Below are 26,600 nucleotides of genomic sequence, written 5' to 3' on the forward strand. Positions count from 1 at the left end.
TCATAAAATCTTCTTGTGCTGCAACAATAGGGGTTCATCTCGACCTGGATCTTGCTGATGATGTATGAGATCCAGACTCTCGGTCAGTGTCTCCAGCAGCTTCTCATCATTCTGGATGCCCTCCATGAACTCCTCCAGGGACAGCTCACCTGGCACACACACACAAATGAATGAAATATGTAAAGCTGAAATGTCTTGAGTCAATAAGTATTCAACCCCTTTGCTATGGCAACCCTAATAAGTTCAGTAGTAAAAATGTGCTTAACAAGTCACATAATAAGTTGCATGGACTCACTCTGTGTGCAATAATCTCTGTACCACAAACATACAATTATTTGTCAGGTCCCTCAGTCGAGCGGTGAATTTCAAACAGAGATTCCACCACAAACACCAGGGAAGTTTTCAAATGTCTCAAAAAGAACGGCATCTATTGGTAGATGGGTAAAACAAAGCAGACATTGAATATCCCTTTGAGCATGGTGAAGTTATTAATTATGCTTTGGATGGTGTATCAATAAACCCAGTCGCTACAAAGATACAGGTGTCCTTCCTAAATCAGTTGGCGAAGAATAAGGAAACCGTTTAGGGATTTCACCATGAGGCCTTTGGGGTGACTTTAAAACCGTTACAGAGTTTAATCCTCAGTGATAAGAGAAAACTGAGGATGGAGCAACAACATTTTAGTTACTACACAATACTAACCTAAATGACAGAGTGAAAAGAAGGAAGCCTGTACAGAATATAAATATACCAAAACATGCATCCTCTTTGCAATAAGGCACAAGTAAAACTACAAAAAATGTGGCAAAGAAACTTTATGTCCTGAATACAAAGCGTTATGTTTGTGGCAAATCCAACACATCACATCACTGAGTAACACTCTTCATATTTTCAAGCATGGTGGTGGCTGCATCATGTTATCGGTATGCTTGTCATCGGAAAGAAAAAAACAACTAGGGAGTTTTTTTTTGCATAAAAGAAACGTAATAGAGCTAAGCACAGGCAAAATCCTAGAGAAAAACCTTGTTAAGTCTGCTTTCCAAAAGACACTGGGAAACAAATTCATCTTTCAGCAGGAAGAATAAACTAAAACACAAAGGCCAAATATACACTGGAGTTGCTTACCAAGATGACATTGAATATTCCAGAGTGGCTTAGTTACAGTTTTGACTTTAATCGGCCTGAAAATCTATGGCAAGACATGAAAATGGCTGTCTAGCAATGGTCAACAACCAACTTGACAGAGCTTGAAGAATTATAAAAAGAATACTGTGCAAATATTGTACAATCCAGATGTGCAAAGATCTTAGAGACTTACCCAAAAAGATTCACAGATGTAATTGCTGCTAAAACTTCTTTGAGGAAAAGATCATGATCATTAGAAAGCAAATTACGGACTCCTCTTTAAATCTGTGTATTCCTCTAAAGCTCAGCTGTCCTGAGTCTGCACAACTCTGCCAGGACCTAGGATCAAGAGAGACACTTAAGTGTTTTAGTACTATATCTCTTGACACAATGATGAAAATAATCATGGCCTCTAAGCTGCATACTGGACCCTATACCAACTAAACTACTGAAAGAGCTGCTTCCTGTGCTCGGCCCTCCTATGTTGAACATAATAAAGGTAAATTACCTTTTAATGGCATCAGACCAAGGCTCTGCATCTGTCCTCGTGCTCCTAGACCTTAGTGCTGCTTTTGATACCATCGATCACCACATTCTTTTGGAGGGATTGGAAACCCAAATTGGTCTACACGGACAAGTTCTGGCCTGGTTTAGATCTTATCTGTCGGAAAGATATCAGTTTGTCTCTGTGAATGGTTTGTCCTCTGACAAATCAACTGTACATTTCGGTGTTCTTCAAGGTTCCGTTTTGGGACCACTATTGTTTTCACTATATATTCTACCTCTTGGGGATGTCATTCGAAAACATAATGTTAACTTTCACTGCTATGCGAATGACACACAGCTGTACATTTCAATGAAACATGGTGAAGCCCCAAAATTGCCCTCGCTAGAAGCCTGTTTTACAGACATAAGGAAGTGGATGGCTGCCAACTTTCTACTTTTAAACTCGGACAAAACAGAGATGCTTGTTCTAGGTCCCAAGAAACAAAGAGATCTTCTGTTGAATCTGACAATTAATCTTGATGGTTGTACAGTCGTCTCAAATAAAACTGTGAAGGACCTCGGCGTTACTCTGGACCCTGATCTCTCTTTTGACGAACATATCAAGACTGTTTCAAGGACAGCTTTTTCCATCTACGTAACATTGCAAAAATCAGAAACTTTCTGTCCAAAAATGATGCAGAAAAATGTATCCATGCTTTTGTTACTTCTAGGTTAGACTACTGCAATGCTCTACTTTCCGGCTACCCGGATAAAGCACTAAATAAACTTCAGTTAGTGCTAAATACGGCTGCTAGAATCCTGACTAGAACCCCAAAATTTGATCATATTACTCCAGTGCTAGCCTCCCTACACTGGCTTCCTGTTAAGGCAAGGGCTGATTTCAAGGTTTTACTGCTAACCTACAAAGCATTACATGGGCTTGCTCCTACCTATCTTTCCGATTTGGTCCTGCTGTACATACCTACACGTACGCTACGGTCACAAGACGCAGGCCTCCTAATTGTCCCTAGAATTTCTAAGCAAATAGCTGGAGGCAGGGCTTTCTCCTATAAAGCTCAATTTTTATGCAATGGTCTGCCTACCCATGTGAGAGACGCAGACTCTGTCTCAACTTTTAAGTATTTACTGAAGACTCATCTCATCAGTGGGTCATATGATTGAGTGTAGTCTGGCCCAGGAGTGTGAAGGTGAACGGAAAGGCTCTGGAGCAACGAACCGCCCTTGCTGTCTCTGCCTGGCCGGTTCCCCTCTCTCCACTGGGATTCTCTGCCTCTAACCCTATTACAGGGGCTGAGTCACTGGCTTACTGGTGCTCTTTCATGCCGTCCCTAGGAGGGGTGCGTCACTTGAGTGGGTTGAGTCACTGACGTGATCTTCCTGTCTGGGTTGGCGCACCCCCTTGGGTTGTGCCGTGGCGGAGATCTTTGTGGGCTATACTCGGCCTTGTCTCAGGATGGTAAGTTGGTGGTTGAAGATATCCCTCTAGTGGTGTGGGGGCTGTGCTTTGGCAAAGTGGGTGGGGTTATATCCTTCCTGTTTGGCCCTGTCCAGGGGTATCATCGGATGGGGCCACAGTGTCTCCTGACCCCTCCTGTCTCAGCCTCCAGTATTTATGCTGCAGTAGTTTATGTGTCGGGGGGCTAGGGTCAGTTTGTTATATCTGGAGTACTTCCCCTGTCTTATCCGGTGTCCTGTGTGAATTTAAGTATGCTCTCTCTAATTCTCTCTTTCTCTCTTTCTTTCTCTCTCTCGGAGGACCTCAGCCCTAGAACCATGTCTCAGGACTACCTGGCATGATGACTCCTTGCTGTCCCCAGTCCACCTGGCCGTGCTGCTGCTCCAGTTTCAACTGTTCTGCCTGCGGCTATGGAACCCTGACCTGTTCACCGGACGTGTTACCTGTTCCAGACCTGCTGTTTTCAACTCTCTAGAGACTGCAGGAGCGGTAGAGATACGCTTAATGATCGGCTATGAAAAGCCAACTGACATTTACTCCTGAGGTGCTGACCTGCTGCACCCTCGACAACTACTGTGATTATTATTATTTGACCATGCTGGTAATTTATGAACATTTGAACATCTTGGCCATGTTCTGTTATAATCTCCACCTGGCACAGCCAGAAGAGGACTGGCCACCCCTCATAGCCTGGTTCCTCTCTAGGTTTCTTCCTAGGTTTTGGCCTTTCTAGGGAGTTTTTCCTAGCCACCGTGATTCTACACCTGCATTGCTTGCTGTTTGGGGTTTTAGGCTGGGTTTCTGTACAGCACTTTGAGATATCAGCTGATGTAAGAAGGGCTATATAATTACATTTGATTTGATTTGATAAAAGTGATTCTAACGTGTATTGACTCAGGTGTGTGAGTAAAATGAGATATTTCTGTATTTCTGTAACGGCAGTCTAAGTCGTCCTCCTCCTCAGACGAGGAGAGGCGAGAAGGATCGGAGGACCAATGTGCAGCGTGGTAAGTTTCCATAATTTAATGACATGAAAACTAGACAAGAATACAAAACAACAAACGTACTAACCGTCACAGTCCCGTGTGGTACAACCACTGACACAGGAAACAACCACCCACAAAATCCCCAACACAAAACAAGCCACCTATATATGATTCTCAATCAGGGACAACAATTGACAGCTGCCTCTGATTGAGAACCATATTAGGCTGAACACAGAAACAGACAAACTAGACACACAACATAGAATTCCCACCCAGCTCACGTCCTGACCAACACTAAAACAAGCACAACACATAAGAACTCTGGTCAGGACGTTACAATTTCATTTTCAATAAATTAGCAAACATTTCTAAAAACATGTCTTTACTTTGTCATAATGGGGTAATGTGTGTTGATGGGTAAGAAAAAATCTATTGAATCCATTTTCAGTTCAGGCTGCAACACAACAACATGAGGAATAAGTCAAGGGGTATGAACACTTTCTGAAGGCACTGTACATAAACTATCTGACATAATACTGGTTATATTAGAGAATATTATCATCAGACAATATTATATTATCATCACATCAATGTGTGTTCACACATCTGATTACTCTACTGAGCCATCACACAGACAGAGGTGTGTTCAGCACAGCCCATTCTCCAGCCAGGTCACCTGTGGTACAAGTCAATATTCGATGTCCATCTACAGTATGTCTGAGGACGTCAGAGATGACGTGGAAACCGGCCACTAGGTTCAACAGTGAATGCTGTTACCTTTAAGTTCTGGTTTTGTTAGGGCTTTGTGGATGGGGATGGCAGATGGTGCTGAAAGTTGCATGTTTGAATCCAGCGATATAAGGTTGTTTTTGAGATTTTTTTTTAAGCCTAGCCCAAACCTTAACCCTTACCTTAACCATTCTGAGTTAAAGCCTAACCTTAAGATTTCTGAGTTAATGCCTAAACTTAACCCTAACCTTAAAAATGTGGAGTTAATGCCTTCAACACTTAGACACTTGAGAACCATGGATGAATGTCTAACTCTGACATGAGACTGTGAGAGCTTTGTCAGGATTTGGCCAGGATTGTTCCGGTTTTGGCCACTAGATGCCCCCATTGTGCTTTTTTGACCCTTTTGTTTTCCCTTGTTTCCAGTTATTATTTGCACCTGTGCCTCGTTTCCCTTGAATGTATTTAAACCCTTAGTTTTCCTCAGTTCTTTGCTCTGTGTTTGAATGTTAGCACCCAGCCCTAGCGATGCTGTGAACATTTGTTGCTCCAGTTGGACTCTCTTGTGGTACTCTGTTTTTGATCTCATTTATTTATTTTTGATTATCTTTTGAGGCTTTTTCCTGCTGTACCTACCACCTTGTGGATTTACCTTTTGACTTGGAGGATTACCTTTTCCTCTTGGTATTACTTTTGACGTTGTGGATTTATATTTTTGCCTGAAGAACTTTCCTTTTTACTTTATTAAAACACTGTCTCAAGTACTGCTGTGTCTGCCTCATCTTCTGGGTTCTGCCGACCATTAGTGGCTCAGTTTGCTAAGTGACTGTTTCTCACACCGGAGACCCGAGTTCGTAACCGGGTCCTGACAGAAACACAGAGCCAAATGAACCCAGAGGCAGCCAGTTCCCAGGACCTTTTTGCCACGCTGTCCCACCACGAGGGGGCTGTCCAACGCCACGAAGCCGCTCTGGTTCAGCAAGAGACCTTAATGGCTAGACATTCTCAACTTCTGTCGGAGATGCTGACTTCCATAAAGCAGATATCTGATCGACTTCCCCCGGCAACCGCTACCGCTCCTGTACCTCAGATTCAAGTGCCCGTGGCAGTTAACCCCCTGGCTGAACCTCGTCTTCCGCCTCCCCAACGGTTCTCAGGTGATCCGAGTGCTTGTAAGGGGTTTTTCACCCAATGTTCTCTCTCCTTCGAGCTGCAACCCTCGTCGTTTCCCACCGACCGGTCCAAGATCGCATATCATCACCCTGCTGACAGAAAAAGCCCTGGCCTGGGCTACTGCTGTGTGGGATGCCCAAAGTCCCTGCTGTGCCAGCTACTCTGCCTTTGCTGAGGAATTCAAGCGAGTTTTTCAAGGTCCTACCAGCGGCCCTGACTCAGCCAAACAGCTCCTGACTCTCCGCCAAGGTCGGCGCAGCGTGACGGACTATGCCATCCAGTTCCGCACGGTGGCAGCAGCGAGTGGCTGGAACGACGAGGCGCTCACAGTGTGCTTTCTGAAAGGTCTTTCCGACACCATCCAAGATGAACTGGCCACTCGGGAACCACCGGACAACCTCGAGTCCCTGATCAAGTTGGCCTCGCGCATAGACCAGCGTCTGAGAGAGAGAGAGAGAACTCAACCGTAGACCTCTCGCCCTAGCTCCTATCGGTCCCAGCTCCGAGTCCCCACCTTTATCCTCGCTGGCTCCACCGGAACCCATGCAGATTGGACGCATCTCCCAGGCTGAGAGACCGCCGGATGAGGGAGCGATGCTGTCTATATTGCGGCAAACCGGGCCATTTCCGCTCCACGTGTCCCGGGCTCCAGGGAAACGCACTGTCCCATGCAGGCCTGGGGGAACTGTAACGGGAGACATAACCTCCTCCCATCCGTCCAACTCCCGCCTGCTCATTCCAGTCACCCTTCCCTGGGACAACCACGAGCTTCCCCTTCAAGCCTTGGTAGACTCTGGAGCCGCAGGAAACTTCATGGATGGTATCTAGGCGAAGGAGAATGGCGTCCCCTCTGAACCTCTAAGGGACCCCATGAGGGTTACTACGTTGGATGGAAGCCCTCTGGGATCTGGACTTGTCACTCGCGTCACTACCCCCTTGCGACTTTCAGTTTCCCAACATCAGGAAGTGATGAACTTTCATCTGATCCCCTGTTCCGAGTTCCCTCTCGTACTTGGCTACCCCTGGCTTCACAGCCATAACCCTCACATCGACTGGTCTGTGGGCACTGTCAAGCAGTGGGGTCCTACGTGCCACGCCACTTGTATCTTCCCGAGTTCTCCTCCCGAGTCTCTAGAATCCATCGACCTGTCCCCAGTTCCCGAGTGTTACCATGACCTCAAACCGGTATTCAGCAAACAGAGCGCCACCATGCTACCACCCCATAGACCTTACGATAGCCCCATCGACCTGTTTCCGGGCACCTGCCCCCCCAGGGGTCGGATCTTTTCCTTATCTCCTCCCGAACGAGCTGCTATGGATACCTACATCAAGGACGCTCTGGCAGCAGGCCTCATTCGTCCGTCCACCTCGCCTGCGGGAGCAGGGTTTTTCTTTCTGGCCAAAAAAGATGTTCTACATCCTGTAGAACATGCGTGTGATGGCCTCGTGTGATGACCTCGAATCCATGATGGCGTAGCAGTCGGACGGACGTGTGTTTGTCTTGTCCCGTCTTGTCCCATGTAAATAGTCGGACTCATTTTTTCCCAGACATATTTTAATCTCACTTTCCACCTACGATCTAAATATACTTTCCGGCAACCCGCCCCACCCAATGTGGTACGGATCTGCTATTTTTATACGTTATAGCTTGAACCTCCATCAGCAGCTAGCTAGCTAGCTAACTAGCTACTAGCTAGTAGTCACGGTTAGCCACGGCTAGCGGTCTTCACCTTTAGCTCGGTCACCAGCCAGCTTTAGCTCTGTCAATACCTGCCAGTCTGCACAGCGCGATATCAGACTTATTTTCTCCACCACATCACCGGATTCCTGACGCAAACTCTGGGCCATTACACCGGATCATCGCAGCTAGCTGCAATCGAGTGGCTACCGCTGGCTAACGCCTCTGTCCCGAAGCCAGCACCAGTTAGCCTTGAGCTAGCCTCGAACTAGGCCCATCTTCCGGCTATCCGAAGAGGTATACCCGCTAATTCGTGGGCTACAATACCTCTTTTGCCAATTGGTCTGGACCCTTTATTGCCGACACGGAGCCCCGCCGATCCATCACGACTGGTCTGCCGTCGTAATCGTCTGATGTGGTTTCAACAGGCTTTTCCATTGCGTTGTCACTGAATACCCATCTGCTAGCCCCGGCCCGCTAGCTTTCTGAACGCCGTGCCTCCCGCTCGCCTAGCATAGTAGCGACTACCGAACGGCTCCTGGACTCACCTATTGCTGCTCATTGGACCCTATGATCACTCGGCTACACATGCCTCTCTAATGTCAATATGCCTTGTCTTCTGTTTCAGTTAGTTCATTTCACTGTAGAGCCCCTAGTCCAGCTCAACATGCCTTAGATAGCTCTTTCGTGACACACCGCACACATGGGGAGACCTCACCTGGCTTAGCTGGTGTCTCCAGAGATACAAGCTCTCTAATCATCACTCAATGCCTAGGTTTACCCCCACTACACTCACATCCTACCATACCCATGTCTGTACATTATGCCCTGAATCTATTCTACCACGCCCAGAAATGGCGACCACCCCTCATCACTGTCAAAAGCTCCCTAAAACACTTCAGCGAGCAGGCCTTTCTAATCGACCTGGCCCGGGTATCCTGGACGGATATTGACCTCATCCCATCAGTAGAGGATGCCTGGTTGTTCTTTAAAAGTGGTTTCCTCAACATCTTAAATAAGCATGCCCCATTCAAAAAATGTAGATCTAAGAACAGATATAGCCCTTGGTTCACTCCAGACATGACTGCCCTTGACCAGCACAAGAACATCCTGTGGCGTACTGCATTAGCTTCGATAGCCCCTGCGATATGCAACTTTTCAGGGAAGTCAGGAACCAATATACCCAGTCAGTTAGGAAAGCTAAAGCTAGCTTTTACAAACAGAAATTTGCATCCTGTAGCACTATTTCCAAAAATTTCTGGGACACTGTAAAGTCCATGGAGAATAAGAGCACCTCCTCCCAGCTGCCCACTGCACTGAGGCTAGGAAATACTGTCACCACCGATAAATCTACGATAATCGAGAATTTCAATAAGCATTTTTCTACGGCTGGCAATGCTTTCCACCTGGCTACCCCTACCCCGGCCAACAGCTCTGCACCCCCCATAGCATCTACTTCAGTGTGTCAAATCAGAGGGACTGTTGTCCGGACCTCTGGCAGTCTCTATCGGGGTGCCACAGGGTTCAATTCCCGGGCCTACTCCTTTCTCTTTATATATCAATGATATCGCTCTTGCTGCTGGTGATTCTCTGATCTGCCTCTACGCAGACGACACAATTCTGTATACATCTGGCCCTTCCTTGGATACTGTGCTAACAAACCTCCAAACGAGCTTCAATGCCATACTTCCGTGGCCTCCAACTGCTCTTAAATGCTAGTAAAACTAAATGCATGCTCTTCAACCAATTGCTGCCCGCACCTGCCCGCCTAGCATCACTACTCTGGACGGTTCTGACTTAGAATTTGTGGACCAACTACAAATACCTAGGTGTCTGGTTAGACTGTAAACTCTCCTTCCAGACTCACATTAAGCATCTCCAATCCAAAATTAAATCTAGAATCGGCTTCCTATTTCACAACAAAGCCTCCTTCTCTCATGCTGCCAAATATACCCTCGTAAAACTGACTATTCTACCGATCCTTGACTTCGGCAAAGTCATTTACAAAATAGCCTCCAACACTCTTCTCAGCAAATTGGATGTAGTCTATCACAGTGCCATCCATTTTGTCACCAAAGCCCCATATACTTGTCACATCTGCTCCTGCTACGCCCTCTGGTGTTCATCCGGTGTCTTCTTGACCTGCAGTTACTCCCCATGTACACTCTCTCTCTCTCCCTCTCCCTCTCTGTGTGATTGGAGACAGGTGTGCTGGAGTCAAAGCAGATCCCTACCAGCTGAAACTCGTTCCATAATCCAGACCTCTACAAATTCTCAGTCCTGACACTTCCACTTTGCCAGATTGTAATCTCGGCTCAGTCAGTTCATGAATCTAGCCATTTATTATTGCTCAAGATCATGTTACTCTGCTGTGCCTGTTTCCCTGCCTGACACCGTTTATCCTCTCATTGCAGTTTACTGCTCTGTCTCTGGCTCCTGTCTCCTGTTCCACATCTCACCACCCAACTACCTTGCTCTGGATTTTACTCACCACCACTACCTTGGATTCCCCTCAGGACCTGTTTACCCTGATTACCCTTAGGACCTGTTTACTCAGCCAACTCCAACCTCAGTCTCCACATCTGGTTTTTCTGCAACTCGTCCGAGCTACCCCGGATTTGCACTCCATATCTCTCTGTGCAACAATAAATATTTTGGTTAATTTATCCCTGTTTCCTCATCTGAGGAACGCTCTTGGGTTCCCCTGTGTCGCTCCGCTTAACAATACTACCCACCACTGCGACTTGTATGCTCTCGTTGGCTGGCCCTCGCTATGTATTCGTCGCCAAACCCACTGGCTCCAGGTCATCTTTGCTTGTTAAAGCCCCGCCTTTTCTCAGCTCACTGGTCCCCATAGCAACACCCACCCGTTGCACGCGCTCCAGCAGGTATATTTCACTGGTCATCCCCAAAGCCAACACCTCCTTTGGATGCCTTTCCTTCCAGTTCTCTGCTGCCAACGACTGGAACGAATTCCAAAAATCACTAACTTTAAACATTCATTTGTCAGAACAGCTTACCGATGACTGTACCTGTACACAGCCTATCTGTAAATACCCCACCCAACTACCTCATCCCCATATTGTTATTTTTTTGCTCTTTTGCACCCAAGTATCTCTACTTGCACATCATCATCTGCACAGTGTCCAGTGTTAATGCTAAATTGTAATTATTTTGCAGCTATGTTCCATTTATTGCCTTACCTCCATAACCTTACTACTTTTGCACACACTGTACGTATATTTTTCTATTGTGTTTTTGACTGTATGTTTGTTTATCTCATGTGTAACTCTGTGTTTTTGTCACACTGCTTTGCTTTATCTTGGCCAGGTCGCAGTTGTAAATGAGAACCTGTTCTCAACTAGCCTACCTGGTTAAATAAAGGTGAAATAAAAAAAAATAGACGAAGAGTTTTTCTTCAATGAGTCGGACGGGAGGGATATAATACAGACACCCGACCAGGCCCAGATCCCCGTAATTGGCTGGAGGAAATAGATTTTGCGGAAAAAGATCCGGGTGCCTTGTGAGGATCAGGCGACGAGTCGCTAATCTGCCTTTGCCATCCGTCCTGGTAGCTAACGTTCAATTGCTGGAAAATAAATGGGACGAACTGAAAGCACGTATATCCTACCAACGGGACATTAAAAACTGTCTTATACGGTCTTAATGTCTTATGTTTCAAAGAGTCGTGGCTAAACGACGACATTAAGAACATACAGCTGGTTATACACTCTATTGGCAGGATAGAACAGCAACCTCTGGTAAGACACGGGGCGGAGGCCCATGCATATTTGTAAACAACAGCTGGTGTACGATATCTAAGGAAGTCTCAAAGTTTTGCTCGCCTGAGGTAGAGTATCAAATGATAAGCTGTAGACCACATTATCTACCTAGAGAGTTTTCATCTGTATTTTTCGTAGCTGTCTACATACCACAACAGACCGATACTGGCACTAAAACCGCACTCAATGAGCTATATACCGCCATAAGCAAACAGGAAAACGCTCACTCAGAGGCGACTCTCCTGGTGGCTGGGGACTTTAAATTAGGGAAACTTAAATACATTTTACCTAATTTCTATCAGCATGTTAAATGTGCAATCAGAGGAAAATTAATTCTAGACCACCTTTACTCCACACACAGAGATGCATACAAAGCTTTCCCCTTCCCACCATTTGGCAAATCTGACCATAATTCTATCCTCCTGATACCTGCTTACAAACAAAAATTAAAGCAGGAAGCACCAGTGACTCGGTCTATAAATAAGTAGTCAGATGAAGCAGATGCTAAACTACAGGACTGTTTTGCTAGCACAGACTGGAATATGTTCCAGGATTCTTCTGATGGCATTGAGGAGTACACCTCATCAGTCACTGGCTTCATCAATAAGTACATTGAGGGCGTCGTCCCCACAGTGACTGTACGTACATACCCCAACCAGAAGCCATGGATTACAGGCAACATTCGCACTGAGCTAAAGGGTAGAGCTTCCGCTTTCAAGGAGCGGAACTCTAACCCGGAAGCTTATAAGAAATCCCGCTATGCCCTCCGGCGAAACATCAAACAGGCAAAACGTCAATACAGGACTAAGATCGAATCGTACTACACAGACTCCAACACTTGTCGGATGTGGCAGGGCTTGCAAACTATTACAGACTACAAGGGGAAGCACAGCCGAGAGCTGCCCAGTAACACGAGCCTACCAGGCGAGCTAAACAACTTCTATGCTCGCTTCAAAGCAAGTAACACTGAAACATGCATGAGAGCATCAGCTGTTCCGGACGACTGTGTGATCACGCTCTCCTCAGCCGATGTGAATAAGACTTCACTGACATTTTCAATCTCTCCCTGTCTGAGTCTGTAATACCAACATGTTTCAAGCAGACCACCATAGTCCCTGTGCCCAAGAACACTAAGGTAACCTGCCTAAATGACTACCAACCCGTAGCACTCACATCTGTAGCCAGGAAGTGCTTTGAAAGGCTGGTCATGGCTCACATCAACACCATTACCCTAGACCCACTCCAATGTGATACCACACCAACAGATCCATAGATGATGCAATCTCTATTGCACTCCACACTGCCAGTTCACACCTGGACAAAAGGAACACCTATGTGAGAATACTATTCATTGACTACAGCTCAGCGTTCAACACCATAGTTCCCTCAAAGCTTATCACTAAGCTAAGGACCCTGGGACTAAACACCTGCCTCTGCAACTGGATCCTGGACTTCCTGACAGGCCACCCCCAGGTGGTAAGGGTAGGTAACAACACATCCGCCACGCTGATCCTCAACACGGGGGGCCCTCAGGGATGCGTGCTCAGTCCCCTCCTGTACTCCCTGTTCACTCATGACTGCACGGCCAGGCACGACTCCAACAACATCATGAAGTTTGCTGATGACACAACAGTGGTAGGCCTGATCCCCGACAGCAACGAGACTGCCTACGGGGAGGAGATCAGAGACCTGACTGTGTGGTGCAAGGACAACAACCCCTCCCTCAAAGTGATCAAGACAAAGGAGATGATTGTGAACTACAGGAAAAGGAGGCCCGAGCACGCCCCCATTCTCCTCGACGGGGCTGTAGTGGAGCAGGTTGAGAGCTTCAAGTTCCTTGGCGTCCACATCACCAACAAACTAACATGGTCCAAGCACACCAAGACATTTTTGAAAAGGTCACGACCAAACCTATTCCCCCTCAGGAGACTGAAAAGATTTGGCATGGGTCCTCAGATCCTCAAAAGGTTTTACAGCTGCACCATCGAGAACATCCTGACTGGTTGCATCACTGCCTGGTATAGCAACTGCTCGGCCTCCGACCATAAGGCACTATAGAGGGTAGTGCGTACGGCCCAGTACATCACCGGGGCGAAGCTTCCTGCCCTCCAGGACCTCTATACCAAGCGGTGTCAGAGGAAGGCCCTAAAAATCGTCAAAGACTCCGGCCACCCTAGTCATAGACTGTTCTCTTTGCTACAACACGTCAAGCGGTACCGGAGCGCCAAGTCTAGGTCCAAGAGGCTTCTTAACAGCTTCTACCCCCAAGCCATAAGACTCCTGAACAGCTAATCAAATGGCTACCCAGACTATTTGCATTGCCCCACCCCCCCTTCTACACTGCTACTACTCTGTTATTATCTATGCATAGTCACTTTAATAACTCTACTTACATGTACATGTTATCTCAATTACCTCGACACCGGTGACCCCGCACATTGACTCTGTACCAGTACCCCCTGTATATAGCCCCGCTATTGTTATTTACTGCTGCTCTTTAATTATTTGCTATTCTTCTCACTTACTTTTTTTTCAGGTATTTTTCTTAAAACTGCATTGTTGGTTAAGGGCATGTAAGTAAGCATTTCACTGTAAGGTCTACACCTGTTGTATTCAGCGCATGTGACAAATAAAATGTGATTTCATTTGATTTGATACCATAGCATGAATCTGTCTAAACAAACACAGTGGTTACTAATAACACCAATACAACTAACTTTACCATTACAATAGTGAAACCAACTAATCTCACATAACTGTAAACATTTACATAAACATTAGGCCTACCCCTACAACTGACATTTACATAACCTTTGCAGTTCCATTATAATGGATGTCTCAGTCCCTCTCAAAATCAGGGGTATTTCAGAATTACACAAAGGCAATTGAGTTGAGCTTTTTCATTGACCAAAAAAGGGCAGATATATTTGTGCCTTTTGGATGAAAGGCATAACTTTTTATAGATGATTCGTTAATTAACTTATTTGGGACAGGGGGGCAGTATTGAGTAGCTTGTATAAAAAGATGCCCAGAGTAAACTGCCTGCTACTCTGTCCTAAATGCATATAATTAGTAGATTTGGATAGAAAACACTCTGAAGTTTCTAAAACTGTTTGAATGATGTCTGTGAGTATAACAGAACTCATATGGCAGGAAAAAACCTGAGAAAAAATCCAACCATCTCTTTGCCTATCCAAGATACAGTGGAAATGGGGTCATGTTGCACTTCCTAAGGCTTCCACTAGATGTCAACAGTATTTAGAACCTTGTTTGATGCTTCTACTATAAAGGAGGGGGGAATGAGAGGGGATTGAGTCAGAGGTCTGGCAGAGTGCCACGACCTGGTCATGCGCATTCACATGAGAGGTAGCTTGCGTTCCATAGCATTTCTGAAGACAAAGGAATTCTCCGGTTGGAACATTATTGAAGATTTATGATAAAACATCCTAAAGATTGATAGTATACTTAGTTTGACATGTTTCTACAAACTGTAATATGACTTTTCGTCTGAACTTTCGCCTGGACCTGCCAGCGCGTCGTCAGTTTGGATTGTGTACTAAACGCGCGAACAAAAGGAGGTGTTTGGACATAAATTATGGACTTTATTGAACAAATCAAACATTTATTGTGGAACTGAGATTCCTGGGAGTGCATTCTGATGAAGATGATCAAAGGTAAGTGAATATTTATAATGCTATTTCTGACTTTGTTGACTGCACAATATGGTGGATATCTCTTTGGCTTGTTTGGGCTCTGAGCGCTGTACTCAGATTATTGCATGGTGTGCTTTTTCGGTAAAGTTTTTTTTAAATCTGACACAGTGTAACGCTCGTCATTGGAATGAGAAGAGATGTCGGACCAATACGCAGCGTGGTAAGTGTCCATATTCGGTTTATTAACTGAACACTAAGAAATACCAAAATAACAATGTGAAATACAAAACGAAAACGAAACAGTCCCGTATGGTGAATAACACAAACACAGGAAACAACCACCCACAAAACCCAAAGGAAAACAGGCTACCTAAATATGGCTCCCAATCAGAGACAGCGACTGACTCCTGCCTCTGATTGAGAACCATACTAGGCCAAACACATAGAAACAGACAACCTAGACATACAACATAGAATGCCCACCCACATCACACCCTGACCAAACAAAAACATAGAAACATACAAAGCAAACTATGGTCAGGGCGTGACACACAGCAGTTGCATTAAGGAGAAGTTTATCTAAAGTTCCATGCATAACACATGTATTATCATCAACATTTATAATGAGTATTTCTGTAAATTGACGTGGCTCTATGCAAAATCACCAGATGTTTTGGAAGCAAAACATTACAGAACATAACGCGCCAATGTAAACTGAGATTTTTGGATATAAATATGAACTTTATCGAACAAAACATACATGTATTGTGTAACATGAAGTCCTATGAGTGTCATCTGATGAAGATCATCAACGGTTAGTGATTCATTTTATCTCTATTTATGCTTTTTGTGACTCCTCTCTTTGGCTGGAAAAATGGCTATGTTTTTCTGTGGCTATGCACTGACCTAACATAATCGTTTGGTGTGCTTTCGTCGTAAAGCCTTTTTTGAAATCTGACACGTTGGCTGGATTCACAACAAGTGTAGCTTTAATTTGGTGTATTGCATGTGTGATGTCATGAAAGTTTAATTTTTATAGTAATTTATTTTAATTTGGCGCTCTGCGTCCCACATATCCCAGAGAGGTTTTAAGAGTGAAGCTGGAATGTATCCAGTGCTTTTATAGTGATATCTTTGCAGACAATTATGTCTTCATTACATCATAAGGTCCTGCATCAATAACAGGGTTAACACAGTGCTCAGATATGCTCTATGTATAGAGTTTAAGATGCAGACATGATGTAGGTCTACAACAAGGCACGTACAAACAACAAAGACTTCTATAATACAGATGAACGTTAATAATGTGCTCTTGTCCCATACTAAGTTGACATCAATTTGGAGTTCATTACTGTTGCATTAATTTGATTAGTGCTCACTCTCACAAACAACTTAAAGAAACCTTGCTTGATGTACAGTGTCCATCAATGCGGAACAATCTAATATTTTCAGGGATGCCGGAGAATGACAACAGCAGAGGCTGTGAGGACACAGTCCGAGACTTTATGTCAACTCAACTAAAACTGCCCACTGATGTTGTGCGTAATGCCACTTTCTCCAGAGTCCATAGAATAGGTAAGGCCTCTGGAAATAGGCCACGGACTATTATTGCATGTTTTGACAAATTTAAGCAAAAGGAAATGACGAAGAACATGGGCAGAGAACTCAGAAACACTGATTTTAGAATGAATGATCACTTCCCCACCGAGATCAATGAAAGGAGAAAAATACTATATCTCATCATGAAGGAAAAGCATTGTCTGAATCAACGAGTCTCCATGGTGATGGATAAACTTTATATCAACGGGCAATTGTATCGGGACTTTGGAGTAACTCCCTGGCTATTTTAATTTAATGTTCATATTTGAGTTTGTGTGTTGTAGTGTATCATGACAACTTCAACTATAATGAATACATGCTCTATTGATCTCCACTTGATAAGGAAAGGGTTGCATATAGCTCAGGGTAATGTGTGTAGCATTCCTAACAAAATACATGAGGTTTTTAACTTGGTGAACATAAATAATATTCATATCTTGGCCTTGACCGAAATGCATTTAGATGCATCTGTAAATGATGGGCAAATTAACATTCAAGGATATAGTCTACTGAGAAGGGACAGGCATAGGAATGGTGGGGGTGCAGCACTATATATTCAGAATCATATACCTTTTAAGAGGAGGGATGACCTTAATGTATGTCAAATAGAGGCACTATGGGCTCAAGTACATCTGCCTCACCAGGCACCCATATTGGTGGGATGTGTGTATAGACCTCCTAGCTCTAAGGTGTCCTATTTGGATGACTTATGTACTGGGTTTGACCAGGCCACAGATAGCAACAGAGATGTATTTATCTTGGGTGATTTTAATATAAATTGGAAGGATCACAATAATTCTAATAGAACAAAATTGATGAGATATGCCAAGAACTGTGGTTTGAAACAAATGGTTAATGATACTACTAGATCTTCAATTAAGTTGGGTCATCGTTCAGACACATGCATTGATCTGATTTTCTGTTAAATACCATTGCAATGCTTAAAAGCCAGATCAATGCCAGTGGGCTGGACAGACCATAATATTGTGACCATAACCATGAACACCAAGGTTCCAAAGAAAACCCCTAGGATTGTGGTCAAGAGAAATGTTAAAACATTTAATCATGAGCTATTTCTAAATGATTTAGCTGCTGTACCCTGGGAGCTGATTTATCTAGAGGATGATTTAAATCACGCTACAGAATGTTTTATTGATTTGCTCACTGAGGTAATGGACCATCATTTCATAAGAAAGAGTACAGTTGGTGCTTGTCCATCTCCATGGATTGATGATGAACTGGGTGAGGCTTTTTCTCAAAGAAATATGGAAAAAGTCTTAGCAGCCAAGTCAAAATTAGAAATTGATGAACAGAATTATAGAACATTACGTAATTATGCAGTTAAATTTAATCGAAAGAAAAAATATATATTTTACAACAATGCTTTTATTGATTTTAGAAATGATTCTAAAAAGGTATGGAACACAGTTAAGGGCTTACTTGGTACATCTATCTCTTCATGCCCATCTAGTGTGGAGGTTGATGGGAGAATAATAACAAAACCAGTTGATATTGCCAATCATTTTGCAAATTTTTTTACAAAGAAAATTAAATTACTGAGCAACAATGTAAACATACATTCTTCCAAACAAGCTATTGTCCAATGGATTGATGATCATATTATGAGCAACAAGATCTGCTCTTTTAGTCTGCAAACGGTGTCAGTGGAGGAGGTGTTAAACCTATTGAAGTCATTACCTGATGGTAAATCAACAGGTTATGGTCTTATGGACAATTTTTTGCTTCGCTGTGCTGCTCCCCAGATTGCAGTTCCACTGAGATACATATTTAATTGGTCACTGGAAAAGCGGATGTTTGCAAATGTATGGAAGCATGCGAAACTGTGTCCTATTCCGAAAGACTGCAAAGAACCCATTACTCCTGCCAATAGTCAACCAATTAGTCTACTCCCTACACCCAGTAAGATATTGGAGGGTATTGTGAGTAGACAAATATGGGAGTACATGGAAAAGAATGATCTGATTACAGCCAATCAGCATGCTTATCACAAAAACCATTCCACTACCACTGCATTGGTTGACATGACTGACCAGTGGCTCAATGCTATGGATAATGGCAAGTTTGTGGGTGTACTATTTTAGATTTCAGTGCAGCATTTGATTTAGTGGATCATTAAATAATTTTTACAAAATTAATGCATTATGGTCTTAAGGAGGTAGCATTGAATTGGGTACAGTCATATCTAACTGACAGGAAACAGTCCACCTATATCAATGGTTCATTTTCTTCCCCTCATGTGATAAACTGTGGATTACCGCAGGGCAGCTGCCTTGGGCCACTTCTTTATTTAATATATACCAACGACCTTCCCTATGCCTTAGTTGAAACTCAAGCTACTATATTTGCAGATGATACTACAATTTATGCAGCAAGACAATCGGTTCAACAGGTACAGCAAGCTTTACAAGGAGATTTGGAGAATATCAGGGAGTGTGTTTGCCAAAACAAACTGGTTTTAAACACCAAGAAAACCAAAGTTATGTTGGTCTGTTCCACTAGGAAAAGGCCAAAACAGCATGGGATACAATTACGTATGGGAGGAGTACAAATTGAAGAAGTGGCAGAAACCAAACTATTGGGAGTGTAGCTAGACAACTGCTTATCATGGTCGTCTCAAATAACTAGTCTATGTAAAAAAAAATATTAAAACAGCATGCATAATCAGAAGGATAGCTAAATATTTACCAGGAAAAATTCTTCAGCAAATAACACAATAATTAATTGAGAGTCAGGTGAACTACTGTTCTGTGGTCTGGGGAAATGCATCATCAAGTGAAGTTAGGAGGCTGCAGAATGCACCGAACAAAGCAGCAAGGATTGTTTTAAGGTGGAGATATGGTTCTTCTGTTGCAGTCATGTGCAGTGTTCTTGGTTTGTCATCAATCGACAAGATAATTGAAAAAAACATGCTTATTTTATTTCATAATATACATCATTTAAAACGGCCAAGTTCTATTCACAACGGTATTCAGTTGATAAGAGACCGACATTCCGTAAATACTAGGAATAGATTGTCCACCATCTATGCGTTATCCAGACAGAAAAGAGAAATAGGCGAAAGAACATTTCGATTTAGAGCAATAAAGAAATTGAATAAATTTACTGAGTAAACCAGAAACCTTTCAATATATACATTTAAACATGATTTTAAAACGATTTAAATATAATACATAGAAATGTTGTGGGACTATAGTAGATGAAGAATCAATATTTTTTAGATTGAGTATTTATTGGGTCATTATGTTAGTATATTATGTATGTTTGTAATAGTGTGTTATATGTGAAAATGTGTTCGTAAGGACTCTTGGAAGATTAGTCCAAATGGGGACTAAAAGAGATCCAAATCAAATCAAAATCAAATCTACAGTGATGCCAATTAAGACTACATATTACAGTTTTACACATTGACATGACACAAAATCTGCACATGACTGACTACTATTAAGAGGTCATGTTATATCATTTACATTATCACATTTATTTGGAAAAGGTAATAACAGCTTTCTGATAAGAATTGAAAGCATTCAGGACCATAAAGAACAATTATATATTTCTCAATGTAGTCCTGTTTTCCATTGCAAAAGTCTGCAGAAACAGGATTCAGACTTATTCTGCTTTCAATTACACTGTGGCAAATGTCTGGAGAAATGTCTGCAGAAGTTATTCTGCTATTTGCACCTGCAAGTGAAGTAGATTATTTCAAGGCTCTAGGCAGATTTTAAACCCTCTTTAATGCGGTGTCCTCATTGTGTCCAAGCTTAAATTAGGCTACAAAACCTCTAAACAGAGTGTCACCCTTGTTTAATTGCATATAGTTGCATGGAGACAAATTACAATTACAACCACTTAAACTTACACACTCAGTCCTACAGATGAAAACACACCTTTCCTATTACATTTTTTTAAACACCTTTTTAAAAAAGTCTCCAAAACATTTAGATTAATCAATGGTTACTATGATCATATACACTGCTCAAAAAAATAAAGGGAACACTTAAACAACACAATGTAACTCCAAGTCAATCACACTTCTGTGAAATCAAACTGTCCACTTAGGAAGCAACACTGATTGACAATAAATTTCACATGCTGTTGTGCAATTGGAATAGACAACAGGTGGAAATTATAGGCAATTAGCAAGACACCCCCGATAAAGGAGTGGTTCTGCAGGTGGTGACCACAGACCACTTCTCAGTTCCTATGCTTCCTGGCTGATGTTTTGGTCACTTTTGAATGCTGGCGGTGCTTTCACTCTAGTGGTAGCATGAGACGGAGTCTACAACCCACACAAGTGGCTCAGGTAGTGCAGCTCATCCAGGATGGCACATCAATGCGAGCTGTGGCAAGAAGGTTTGCTGTGTTTGTCAGCGTAGTGTCCAGAGCATGGAGGCGCTACCAGGAGACAGGCCAGTACATCAGGAGACGTGGAGGAGGCCGTAGGAGGGCAACAACCCAGCAGCAGGACCGCTACCTCCGTCTTTGTGCAAGGAGGAGCAGGAGGAGTACTGCCAGAGCCCTGCAAAATGACCTCCAGCAGGCCACAAATGTGCATGTGTCTGCTCAAATGGTCAGAAACAGACTCCATGAGGGTGGTATGAGGGCCCGACGTCCACAGGTGGGGGTTGTGCTTACAGCCCAACACCGTGCAGGACGTTTGGCATTTGCCAGAGAACACCAAGATTGGCAAATTCGCCACTGGCGCCCTGTGCTCTTCACAGATGAAAGCAGGTTCACACGCACATGTGACAGACGTGACAGAGTCTAGAGACGCCGTGGAGAACGTTCTGCTGCCTGTAACATCCTCCAGCATGACCGGTTTGGCGGTGGGTCAGTCATGGTGTGGGGTGCCATTTCTTTGGGGGACCGCACAGCCCTCCATGTGCTCGCCAGAGGTAGCCTGACTGCCATTAGGTACCGAGATGAGATCCTCAGACCCCTTCTGAGACCATATGCTGGTGCGGTTGGCCCTGGGTTCCTCCTAATGCAAGACAATGCTAGACCTCATGTGGCTGGAGTGTGTCAGCAGTTCCTGCAAGAGGAAGGCATTGATGCTATGGACTGGCCCGCCCGTTCCCCAGACCTGAATCCAATTGAGCACATCTGGGACAACATGTCTCGCTCCATCCACCAACGCCACGTTGCACCACAGACTGTCCAGGAGTTGGCGGATGCTTTAGTCCAGGTCTAGGAGGAGATCCCTCAGGAGACCATCCGCCACCTCATCAGGAGCATGCCCAGGCGTTGTAGGGAGGTCATACAGGCACGTGGAGGCCACACACACTACTGAGCCTCATTTTTACTTGTTTTAAGGACATTACATCAAAGTTGGATCAGCCTGTAGTGTGGTTTTCCACTTTAATTTTGAGTGTGACTCCAAATCCAGACCTCCATGGGTTGATACATTTGATTTCCATTGATAATTTTTGTGTGATTTTGTAGTCAGCACATTCAACTATGTAAAGAAAAAAGTATTTAATAAGAATGTTTCATTCATTCAGATCTAGGATGTGTTATTTTAGTGTTCCCTTAATTTTTTTGAGCAGTGTATATATATATATATATATATATATATACAGTACCAGTCAAAAGTTTGGACACACCTACTCATTCAAGGGTTTTTCTTTATTTTTACTATTTTCTACATTGTAGAATAATTTCAATAATTGTTTGGTTACTACATGATTCCAAATGTGTTATTTCATAGTTTTGATGTCCTCCCCAATTTTTCTACAATGTAGAAAATATTAAAAATAAAGAAAAACCCTTAAATGAGTAGATGTGTCCAAACTTTTGACTGGTACTGTATAAATATAGTATATTTTCTGTGCCACTAACCAGGTTTCCATTCAACATTTTTATGCTAATAAAGTGCATGTCGGATAATTTTTTTAAATGACAGGCCTGATAGAAACAGAACGTTTTTCAGTAAACTTTCAGTAAATGCCGACAAAACAAAATACGCTTGACAAGGTGGGATCTTTTTGTGTCAGTACAACTAATTATGCAAGAAATGACGGTGGAACGCTTTTATGCGCAAATATTGATATAATAACCATATGGAAGAAAACTTGGGAGTGACGCAATGACATATAGTGTGGTCCTCCCACTACGACTCCTTGGGAAAGCATACAACTGTGTTGTTTATTAGGCTACAGATGAAATAAATGATGATGAACTTCACAGGCTGGTGATAGTGGAAGGTGATGAGCTTTGCTCCTTTCCAATTAATATCAAGGGTATATTTTTTTAATGTTCACCGATGCTTGGCTGCCATCATCACGCACAGATTTTATCTGCAACAAGTCATTTTGATGGAAACATCTCTGGTGGGAAAAATACCATATTGTTTTTAATGCGGATTGTAGAATATTTGCATGAAAATCTGTTGGATGGAAATCTAGTTCATATATCTAGAAATCTATGTTCTAGATATAATACAAATAGCCTAATATCTGAATGGCCACTGTAACGGAAACAACTTTTTTTAAACTATTAAACCAACACAATTCGAGTGCAATTTCCTTGATACGGAGCTATAGCATAGTTTTCACACAAGTTGTTTAGCAAATATTACAATATGGCTTATCAATTCGCTTAAAGCCAGTTTAAGATTTTAGGGGAGATCCAATTAGGCCAAATCTCTTATAGAGGTACTGTCACGACTTCCGCCGAAGTCGGTCCCTCTTCTTGTTCGGGCGGCGTTCAGCGGTCGACGTCACCGGTCTTCTAGCCACCGCCGATCCACTTTTCATTTTCCATTTGTTTTGTCTTGGTCTTACACACCTGGTTTCACTCACCCAATTACCTGTTTATTATTTAACCCTCTGTTCCCCATGTTTGTTTGTGAGTGATTGTTCTTTGTAAATCGGTCCGTTATTGTGGGCTCGTATATTTGCCTTGTATTTTTGTATTTTGAGTAAAGTACGTTGAGTACTCATTTCTGCTGTCCTACGCCTGACTCTCTACACCAGCTACACACAGGACCCCATTACAGGTACAGTTGTCTCTGGGTACCTCAGTTGACCATAAACCACTGATCTTTGAGTCTTTTTAAGTGTGATGTTATATTGATGATAAAAAAATCCAGACCCCTCAGTCTATATGAAAAAATACATGATGCAAAAACAGGTAGAGTGTCTATAGAACGTCTACACCCCCTTGAACTTTTTCACATTTTGTTGCTTTACAAAGTGGAATTGAAATATACTGAACAAAAATATAATGGCAACACATAAATTGTTGGTCCCATGTTTCATGAGCTGAAATAAAAGATCCCAAAATGTTTTCATACACATCAAAAGCTTATTTCTCTCAAATGTTGTGCACAAGTTTGTTTACATCCCTGTTAGTGAGCATTTTTTCTTTGCCAAGATAATCCATCCACCTGACAGGTGTGGCATATCAAGAAGCTGATTAAACAGCATGATCATTACACAGGTGCACTTTGTGCTGGTGACAAAAAAGTCCACTCTAAAATGTGCAGTTTTGTCACACAACACAACACAATGCCAGATGTCTCAAGTTTTTAGGGAGCGTGCAATTGGCATGCTGACTGCACCCGACCCGCCACAGGAGTCCCTGGCGCACGATGGGACAAGGACATCCCTGCCGGACAAACCCTCCCCTAACCTAACCTGGACGACGCTGGGCCAATTGTGCGCCTCCCCATGGGTCTCCCAGTCACAACCTGGACTTGAACCCAGAATCTCTAGTGGCACAGCTAGCAGTTCCTTAGACTACTGCACCACTCGGGAGGCCCCATGGTACGGGTATGCTTGACATCGGCAAAGACCGGGGAGTTTTTCAGAATAAAAAGGAACAGGATGGAGCTGAGCACAGGCAAAACTCTAGAGAGAAACCTTTGTACCAGGCACTGTGAGAGAAATTCACCTTATAGCAGGACAATAACCTACAACACAAAGCCAAATCTGCACTGGAGTTGTTCACCAAGAAGACAGCTAATGTTCCGGAGTGGCCAAGTTACCGTTTTTACTTAAATCTGCTTGAAAATCTATGGCAAGACTAGAAAATTGCTGTCTAGCCATGATCCCCAACCCCTTGACAAAGCTTGAACATTTTTTTAAAGAATATTGGCCTAATATTGCTCAACACAGTTGCTTGAGTTTGAGTTTATTTTTACAGGGACAGTGCACCATAATCAACGTTTCAATAAAGGTGCCGGTTTTAGCCAGCCGACTAATTTTCAACCGCAGTCCCTGGGCAGGTTTAAAAATAAAATTACAATAACTAATACAGACGAACAATGAGCAGTGAGCACATGCAGAGCAACATAGGACAAGCAACACGTCACACGCAGACAGAGCAATAGCACAAAAAGCAACAAAATAAAATACATAAAAGCAACAAAGTGTTTCCACACCTCACAAGCTACAGACAACAGACAACATGGAAAGCGGCAATACACAGCTAGGGATTATGTTCACAAGTCTGATTAGCCTTTAGCCATGTCTTTATGTTTTGTGTGAAGGTTTTAATGTTGTAGAGCAAGCTTGGGCCCAACTGCATGCTATGTGTGGGAGAATCATAGTATTGAAGTACAGTTTTGCCTCCTCTGTAGTCAAAGTTCTTATGACACTTACCCAAGGAGACTCACAGCTGTAATCTCTGCCAGAGGTGATTCTAACATGTATTGACTCAGGGGGTTGAATAATTATCTAATCAAGGTATATTAGTGTTTTATTTTTTTTAATAACAAATCAGAATAAAAAGTCTTCCACTTTGACATTACAGAGTATTTTGTGTAGATCGTTGACAAAAAATGAAATGAAATCCATTTTAATCCCACTTTGTAACAATAAAATGTGAAGAAATCCAAGGGCGGTGTAGACGTTCTATAGGCACTGTATAAACTATGAACATTAGTCATCGAGATAAAAGTAATCTTACGTCATTCATATCCAACATTTCAAACATGCTCATGATGTAGGCCTTAGAAGCTTCAGATAGGTTTTTCAGGCCGAATAACTGTTTGAATTCGCAAAAGGTGAGCTGTCCAGATGGGCATTCCGTTCTGAATTTCCTGTACCACTGATGATTCTCACAGGTTCCAAGTCCTTCAATAGAGACACCACTGTTATTCCCCATAATTTTACTGCCTGCAAACTATTTACTAAACAATTATCTAAATAAAAGATGAGAAAAGAAAAACACTGCAAATAAAATAATTCCACAATATAGAACTTCTGTGTGTGAACCCATCCAGCGAAAGTTTACAGTCAAACAATGTTTTGCAATGAGAGGGATGCTGAGAGCCCCTTAACAGCCAATCAGAACTTTGTGCGTCTTTGACAAAGTAACTAACCCCTCGCAAATCCACTTGCTTATCAATCAATGAGCAATAGACAGACACAAAACAGAGACCTGTTTTGTGTCTGTTTTGTGTCTGTTTTGTAATGCGGTCTGCTAGTGTTTTGGTCTCAGTGTTAGTACTAAGCCTTTAGGTCTTTATAAATACCCTTTGGGAAGGGGCATGTGGGAACTGCCAAGGAGATCTGTTTACACACACTGTCCACTATGACAGAGCATCAAGGGGTTGTATAAGGTCTTGTGTGCTACATTTTAATGTCAGTCATAAGAAACAATTCATATTCTTATTCTTATACAAACTTTGAATTTCAGTAGGTTTTGATTTAAATACTAATTTGGCAAGCTGGGGAAAGTTCTGACATACAATTTAGTCAATTCAGGGCAGCTTTAGGCTACTTCATGTTTATTGTGAGACCATGCCTAGCAGCTCCTCCACATGACTGGGTTGCTGGCGGGGATGCCGATGTGCCGGCGCTTGTGGTCTGCCGCCCTGGAGAAGCGGTAGCCGCAGGTGGGCTTCACCACTGTGTAGAAGGGCATCAGGGAATTGGAGCCCACGTTGAG

The 26,600-nt window shown here is 43.2% G+C and overlaps 1 pseudogene; it reads right to left on the minus strand.

The window, feature by feature from the left end:
* On the minus strand, window positions 1–25,818 carry LOC139535271 (guanylyl cyclase-activating protein 1 pseudogene; annotated as a pseudogene).
* Between the last annotated feature and the right edge of the window lie 782 nt (window positions 25,819–26,600).

The sequence above is a fragment of the Salvelinus alpinus genome, chromosome 12, assembly GCF_045679555.1.
Source record: "Salvelinus alpinus chromosome 12, SLU_Salpinus.1, whole genome shotgun sequence".
NCBI lineage: Eukaryota > Metazoa > Chordata > Actinopteri > Salmoniformes > Salmonidae > Salvelinus > Salvelinus alpinus.